The sequence below is a fragment of the Humulus lupulus genome, chromosome 7 (assembly GCF_963169125.1).
Source record: "Humulus lupulus chromosome 7, drHumLupu1.1, whole genome shotgun sequence".
NCBI classification, from domain to species: Eukaryota; Viridiplantae; Streptophyta; class Magnoliopsida; order Rosales; family Cannabaceae; genus Humulus; species Humulus lupulus.
In genome coordinates this window covers 36781286-36789896 of record NC_084799.1, presented here as the reverse complement: position 1 = coordinate 36789896, position 8611 = coordinate 36781286, and positions in this window count along the sequence as shown.

The following is an 8611-nucleotide window of genomic DNA, read 5'->3' as shown; positions in this document are numbered from 1 at the left end:
GGATTTGACCGATATTGATTATTGATAAGATAAGTAAGTATCATTATTATCTAATCTAATCATATCACAACGTTGACCATAGGTCAATTCAATCTTAATTCTGAATGATTAATATTTTGCTAATTGTACTATTCAAGTCTTTTGATTTGTTCGTTACCAGCTTATCCTACAGACTAGCTCATACTTACATATTGGAGATTTTGTAGTATAATTGAGTGGGAGTATTTATCATAGACTTGAAATCTATAGCTTCTGTTTAAGAAGTGAAACAGTGATTTATTTATAGCTTGGTTTAAGTGTTAAATGATAGAGTACTCATTTCTGCAATTAAGTTTACGAAAATATCATTTACAAGGAATTTAGTGGGAGGTAAGGATAAAATACCAATGAGGGGTAAAAAGGTAATTTGCACCTGTCTCATTAGTAGATCATCTATAGAGGATTGAATAACGATTATGATTATAACAATAGACAACGTATTTACATTTGGTGTAAAGCGTTCTTCGAATTCAAGAGTGCAATTTTTAGTCTATAGTGGAGTCACGAGAAATTAATAAGGTAGTGAGTTTATTCGTTATAAATAAACTCATGGTAACCTATTGGAGCTTGAGTTCATGGATCCATGGTCCTCATGTCATATCTTATATATAAAAAAAAGAACCTAGTAGTCTTGAATAATCAATTTAATTATTAATTATTAAAAAATATATCATATTGACTAGGTCAATGAAAATAAATAATGTTAAATTAGTTATTGATATTTAGTGAAAAAAGAAATAGAAGAAACTTTGAGGTTTTTATTGCAAAAACTCAAAACGATAGTATTATAGTCAATTGGGACAATATTGTTAATATTGATAGATTGATATTAATATTAATAAAATGAATTAAATAATGGTCAAAATTATAATTTGTTAATTTTGACAAGTATTTAATTAATTATTAAGTAATTAAAATAAAATGGGAAACTAAAACTTATTTTATGTCCTAGCTAATTGTCTATATATATACTAGTGTTATAGAATGCATTAGGTCATATGAATTTGACAAGTTAAAAATTAACTCATAATATTGCATACCTAGCTGCTCACTCTCTCTTAGTTCTCTGTAGGAATTATTTTCTCATTTGTTGAGACTTGCCCACACAAACACTAGGTTGTTTTAGAGAAAGACTTGGAAGATTGTGGTATTGTTTCTAAGCGGTTTGGATTCCTTGCAATACCTAGAATTCAACAAGGACAAAAGATTAGGGAATCCAAAGGGTGTAGTCTTATTCTGATGCGTATTCGTAAGTGCTCTAATCTCTATTGCACTATTTACGAATCTCTACATGAAAATCACATCTATTCATATATTTATGTTTTCTATTGTACGTTATTTTGTGAAATAGGGAGCATGCATATTGTAACGTCCCAAAATTACCTAATAAGGCTTAGGACCTTGATTAGGGGGCCAAGATGACAATACATGGAATTATATGTTTATTTGATTGTGATTATGTGAGTTGTATGACAATATAACTAGTTATGCATGTTTAGGAGTATTAAATATGCATGTGGACCCATTTTTTTTTTTTTTTTGTTGATGAAAAGGAATATATATTGAGAACAAACCAAACAAGTACAAACACTCTAGACAACTCACAAATACAAAGCCTTACATCTGAACAACTTTATCAAAAAAAGCTAGATCACTTTTCCTAAGATTCTTCTTAGTATGACTAAGAAGCCTACCCCTCACAAAGTATTTGATCAAATTAGTAACAAAGCCCACAAAAAAGGAGTTAAACTTAAAAATACAATTGTTCCTATTCCTCCAAACCATGTAAACAGAAGCTGCTAAAGCAGCAGACATAACTGATTGCTTCAGCCCCTTCGGTTTACCAGCCATCCAAGAACACCACCCATCAAATTGATTCAGCCAAATACCACTACCCAGCCAGCTCTCCAGCTGGGTTCTAACCTGCCGAGAAAAAGGGCACTAAAAAAAAAGATGAGAGTGAGACTCTTGCTCCTCTTCACACACCGGGCAGAGCACAGAAGGCAGATCCAAATGACAAAGACTGAGCTTATCTCGAGTCAACAGATGGCCCAAGGTAGCCTGCCAAATAATGAATCTGTGCTTAGGCACAGTCAAAGAGTTCCAAACCACATGTGGGCCCGTTTCTTATTAGAAAGGAAACTTTAATAATTTGGCCCGTTATGGGCATAATTTTATATGTGTGATATATGTGAGAGACCACATTATTATGTGAGTTTATTTGGGTTACTCAGCACGAGACGATCCCAGGGAGCAAGTTAGCGGGAAAGTCACAACAGGACCCAATACCCAACTCAGGGCGAGTCAAGGGGTATTTTAGGTATTTAGCATTAAATCGAATTATTGGGTAATGAAAAAGAATAATTGAGGATATATTTGGAGTTAGTGAGTTTAGGATGGAATACTGGGGATTTTGACCAATTTGCCATCGGAGACGTTTTTGGTACCCTGAGCCTCGGGGTTAGCTTAAGTCGTTTAAGCCCCAAGGAAACAAAACACTCAAACCAACTCTCTCTATTTTCTCTCAACTCTTTTAAGGATAATTCTTTTAGAATTAAGGGGAAATTGTTGGCTGAAGCTTGAGAGATTGAAGGCTTAAGCTTGGGATTGGATTAGCTACAACTAGGGAGACTTTAATCACGGTTAAGGTAAGCTTTGGACATTGATTTCCATTGATTTTTCTATTTAGTTTGGATGCTCTTGAGGTGTTCTTGAGCCTTAAATCTCAAGGGTTGAATTGAGAGTTTTAATGAGTTTTGCATCTAGGTTCTAATTTGGTTTTGTTGTTGGGAAGATATTAAAACCGTTATATGGATTGAATTATTGTTATAGGGTGAACTTGGGATAGTTTTGGTTGGATTTGGCTGATGAAAAATGGAGGAAATCTGGGTTCGCAGGGCCAAGTCGCGACCCTATTCTTGAGGGGCCACGACCCAACCGAACCCAAGGCCTTAGGAGGCTTCTGTTTGGGAGGCGCGCTGAGACCCTTAAGGGGCAGGTCGCGTCCTGTGTCCATTATCAGAGGAGGAAGGCCTCTGACTTGAGGGGCGCGCTCTCAAGGGTAGGTCGCGGCCCCCCTGGGTTGTTTTGGCCATGGTGAGCTTTTAGTGACGGGAATCTTTTCCTTAGGGCCCGGTATTGAATCTACTACCCAGTTTAGTAGAGTTCGAGGTAAGAAAATTGCACCCAATACATATTATATGTGATCAGGGCTTGGCCCGGATGTTAATAATAATTATGATTAGGGCTTAGGCTTGGGCCCCTGAGAACGTTTGTGTTTAAGTTATCGTTTCACTTCTTGATTAAACCTACTTAAATATTCGATACTTACTCAAGTGTTGCATAACTGTTCGCATGGTTAGCTATGATTACGATTACATGATGATGTTATGTGATTAACATGTATGTGTGTTTATATTATTAGGGTATGCCTATCTATATATGCTTCTGTATTGATATTCGAATACCTGGTTCAGGGATTGACTTATTAGTCAAGGACCACAATAGCGCACTGTGCTGGTCGAAAGGCTTAGGCCTAAATTAGCAACGTACTATTTTGTTGGCCGACCCTATGGTCGTTGGAAAACCAAAGGCGTTTGGCTAGCCCTATGGCTAGTTACTCAGAGCTAAGGGCGAGGGCCCTAGGTGACTCTACTATAGAGTCCCAGAATTTTACTTAGCTAGTTAGATAGTAGTAATTGGATAGTAATAGCTAGTAGTAGTTATAGTATGTTTATTACTGTGGATTTTGGCTCAAGCCGGGACTTAGTTGAACACTCGTAGCAATAGTTATGGATTTTTTAAGTTTAACCTACAGTTTAAGAATATTAATTATAACATAAGGTTTGATTAATATTGCTGGTCCTAGATATATTATTTAATATAACCTAAGGTTTAGATAGAGCCAATAAGAATATGACACTTGTCATAAGCATGATTATTAAGGAGTTAAGTATTTAAATGATTTAATAAAGAAATAACAGCCTTAGCACCTACTAGAAACTGTTAGGGTCGTATTTTGACTCAGTCAAAGCAGTTATCCAACCTTAATTATGCTGAAAAAAAAGCAATTACGTGTTTAAAATATTCATGTATGCCGATATATCACAGCTAGGAGCCAATATATTGCCTGATGAAGGATACAGAAAACACGTTGACGTTGCACGAACGTACGAACGGAGGCTCGGGATTAGGGCAAAGCCGATATATCGCCACATAGGGGCGATATATCGCCCTAAGTTATATTTTTTTTTATAATTTTTGTTTTTAATTTTAAAATCAAACCTTGACTACTTAGACCTACCTCTGAATGTTTTGACCGAGTCTTAAGCCTTTGACTAACGAATATTCAAATATTTTTCAATTATATTCATTATTTTTATTCAAGCCAAAAATAAGATATTTTATTCCTAGAACTCTATAAATACGAGCTAGTACCCAGCCCTCCTCTCATTCTTCAAGCTGTGATCAGAGACTCCAAGGTGCTAGTGAGACCATAGAGTGATAAACACTTGGGTTGGGATAAAAGCTTTATCAATCTTAAGCTTTATAAAATACTTGGGAAGTGAGGTTTAGTGTATTTCGGTATTGGAGTTAGACCAATCCATAAGGTCAACTAAGGTATTCTTATTCTTTAAGTCCAGTTCTTTAAAACTACTTTAGATTTCCTTAGTCCCTTTTATTCAGATCCTAACTTTTGATATTGGTTTCTGATTAGGTTCTTGAAACTTAAAGATCTTCCTTGGTAAGTTTCATCTTGAAAGTTTAGTTTCCACATTTATTCTTTACTCTCTAGAAATACTCACCATTCTTATTGTTGGTTTTAGGAGTGTTCCAAGTCCTGCATTCGTTCTCAAATATCCCGGTTTTGGTAAGGAAAATAGGATAGTTTTTTATATACTTATATGTTATGATTATGATATAATATGTTATGTTATGATATGATATTATGTGTTATGATATATATGTTTTTGGGGCTTATAGTTGCTTAAATAGCAAACCCCGACACTTTTATGTTCTTCGTGCTTATAGTTGCTTAGCTAGCAAACCTCATTGTATTTTGAGGCTCATAGTTGCTTAGCTAGCAAACCCCAAATGTTTACCATGTACATGGGTTATAGTTGAGATATATGCTTTATAGTGTATGTTTTGTTATGATCTTATGTTTACGTTTGATGTTATATATATGTTGGTAGATTTTCCTTGCTGGGCATTAGGCTCATTCCTTTTTCTTTTAGTGTGATGCAGAAAACTAGATACAGAAGTGGGAGGATTCTTGGTGGCTTGACTTGTGTATTGAGGACGAATTGAATGAATGGACTGCGAGTCGATCGAGGATGACGTTATTTTCTTTAGTCTTTTTAAATTACGTTTTTATGTATTTTCCGCATTTATCTTTGTAAACAATTTCATTTAAAGTTATGTTTTATTTTAAAACAATGAGCCCATTTATGTAATACAAATATTATTTTAAAGTTTTCAATAAAGTTATGAATATTTCTCATGTATGTTCTCTTCAAAGTAGTAGTTATGTTTAGTATGGTTAATGATCTAAGTCTTAGAAATAGTTGGGTCATTACAGTGGGTATTAAAGCAACTGTCCATTTACATGAAATTCCCCTTGATACACAAGCTCAAGCTCCGATTCTAACCGCCAATGTAAGTGTTTATGTTATAGTTGTTATGATGATGTGTTTAATTAATGTTTTAGCCCTTATGTTTTTAGTTAAGAATATTTGTAAATTAGTTTATTTTCTTTATTTATTTTATTTATTGTCTTTACATTTATGATTGTACATAGTGAAATTTTTTTTCCAAATAAATATCATTGTTATTTTTGAATGACATGTATAAGTTTGATTTCTTTTACAAACATAATAAATTTAATAAATAATGACCAAGTTCGGTGAAGGTGGATACAAATCAATGAACTGGGTTCTATATTGAGAGATAGGGGGCCATAGTACTGGGAACGATTTTACTGATCCCAGCCTTCCCTCAATATGGTTAACTTTGGAACAACGATGAGTTTCGAGCCTGAGAATGAAGTCATATAGGATGATTAGAAACACACTTAGAAAATAATAAAGATGGCTTATTTTTCTAAGTTTAGAAACACACCCTAATTATAACGAAGGCTTATATAATTCTTTTCATAAGAAGTCATAATTAAAAGGTCTGAGTTATGTTTGCTTAGATTAAGTTTTGCCTTAGAGCCTATTAGGGTAAGTTCTAATATGTTTCCTCGACTATTAGAACTTTGCTGAAGATGTCGCTCAGAAGGTTTGCATGCACGAATGTCGATGCCTCCAACGCCGCTCATGAGACAAATGAAGGCCCTCCAGTTCGCAGAAGAGAACCGTGTGCTACCACTGCTGCTACTAACCAAAGTGCACCGGCGGCGGCGGTTGACATCACCGCAGAAATTATCTGGCTACGACAACAAGTGGAAGAGATGCTACAACGACAACAGACTCAGCCACAGCCTCAGCCGCAACCGCATCCTCAGCATAGCAACAATAATAGGCAGGAGAGAAAGCATTCAGATAGTAAGCAAGCCAATGGTGACAAAAGAATGCGAGCACGTGATAGGCCGAGTTATGTAGAATACTTGTAGTGCTCCACATTCCAAAAGAAACATCTTGAGGAGTGTCGTGCAAATACCAAGGAGTGCTACATTTCTGGCCAGGAAAGTCATCGAAAGAAGGAATGCCCCCAGCTCAAGCAGAAGGAGAAGAGGGATAAAATGATGGTTCCAGACCAAGGTCTTTGCCTTGACCCAGGAAGGAGCTCATACTAGTAACAAGCAGTTACAGGTCAGATTCCTATCCTCGATAGTATATGTTCTAATATTGTTCGATTCGGGAACAACATGCTCGTATACCCCGTTAGGAATGATAGAGAAATTACACCAACCTTGTAGAACTAGGTTTGTGACATAGTTGCCGTCAGGTAAAATAGTCCTATCATCATGGATATTACAAGGCGTACCAATCAAAATCAAGGACGTAGAACTAGAAGGAGACCTGATAGAGCTGGAAATCAAAGACTTCGACATGATATTAGGTATGGACGGGCTAGCAATGCATGACACAACCATCGATAGTAGACGTAAGCAAGTGATGTTCGAGACTCCTGATGGTCAGAAACGATGCTATATGGGAAAAGTTTTAGGACTACATACACCGCTTATTTCATCTCTCAAAGCTCAGCAAATGCTAGAGAAAGGATTTCACGTATTCTTAGCCAACGTCACGGATATGGTAAAGGAAACACCACTAAAGGTTGGAGACGTCTGCATTATAAGAGAATACCCAGAAGTATTTCCTGAAGAATTACCAGGATTACCGCCGACTCGGGAAATTAACTTCACAATCGAATTAGTACCGGGCACCGAGCCTATCTCCAAGGCACCATATCGGATGGCACCCACCGAACTCAAGGAGTTAAAGACGTAGCTACAAGAACTCTTAGACTTGGATTTCATTAGGCCGAGTCATTCGCCATGGGGAGCACCGGTTCTATTTGTGAAGAAGAAGGACGAAAGTATGCAGAAGTGTATAGATTACTGCGAGCTGAATAAGGTGACAATTAAGAACAAGTACCCGCTACCCTGGATTGACGACTTGTTTGATCAATTTTGAGGAGCAACCGTGTTCTCAAAGATTGATTTACGGTCTGGGTATCATCAGCTCAAGGTACGGGAAGAAGACATTCCTAAGACAGCTTTTAGAACTCGTTATGGGCATTACGAGTTTCTAGTCATGTCTTTCGGTCTTACCAACGCTCCAACCGCATTTATGGACTTAATGAATAGGGTCTTTAAGGACTACATGGATAAATTCGTCGTAGTATTCATCGATGATATCTTGGTGTACTCAAAGAATAAAGTCGAGCATGAGAAACATTTAAGGTTAATCTTGCTGCGACTAACGGAGCATCAATTATACGCCAAATTCAAGAAGTGCGAATTTTGGCTTTCACAGGTAGCATTTCTCGGCCACATAGTATCCAAGGACAGAATTGTTGTAGACCCATCTAATGTAGAGGCTGTAAAGGATTGGCCAAGACCAAAGAATGCATCAGAGGTAAGAAGTTTTCTAGGACTAGCAGGTTATTATCGGAGGTTTGTAGAGGGTTTTTCTAAGATATCCACTCCACTCACCTACCTGACCCAGAAATAGCAAAGGTTCAACTAGACTGATAAGTGTGAAGAGAGCTTTCAGTTTCTTAAAGATAAGTTGTGCTCAGCACCATTACTTTGTGTACCGACACCCAACGACAAGTTTATAGTCTACTGCGATGCGTCGAAGCAAGGGTTGGGTGGTGTGCTGATGCAAAATGACAAGGTGATAGCCTACGCCTCAAGGCAACTGAAGGAGTACGAGCAACGCTATCCAACACATGATATGGAGTTGGCAGCGATGGTCTTTGCATTGAAAATCTAGCGCCATTATCTTTATGGAGAACGGTGTGAGATTTATACGGACCACAAAAGCTTAAAGTATTTCTTCACTCAGAAGGAGCTCAACATGAGGCAGCACATGTGGTTAGAACTAGTGTAGGATTATGA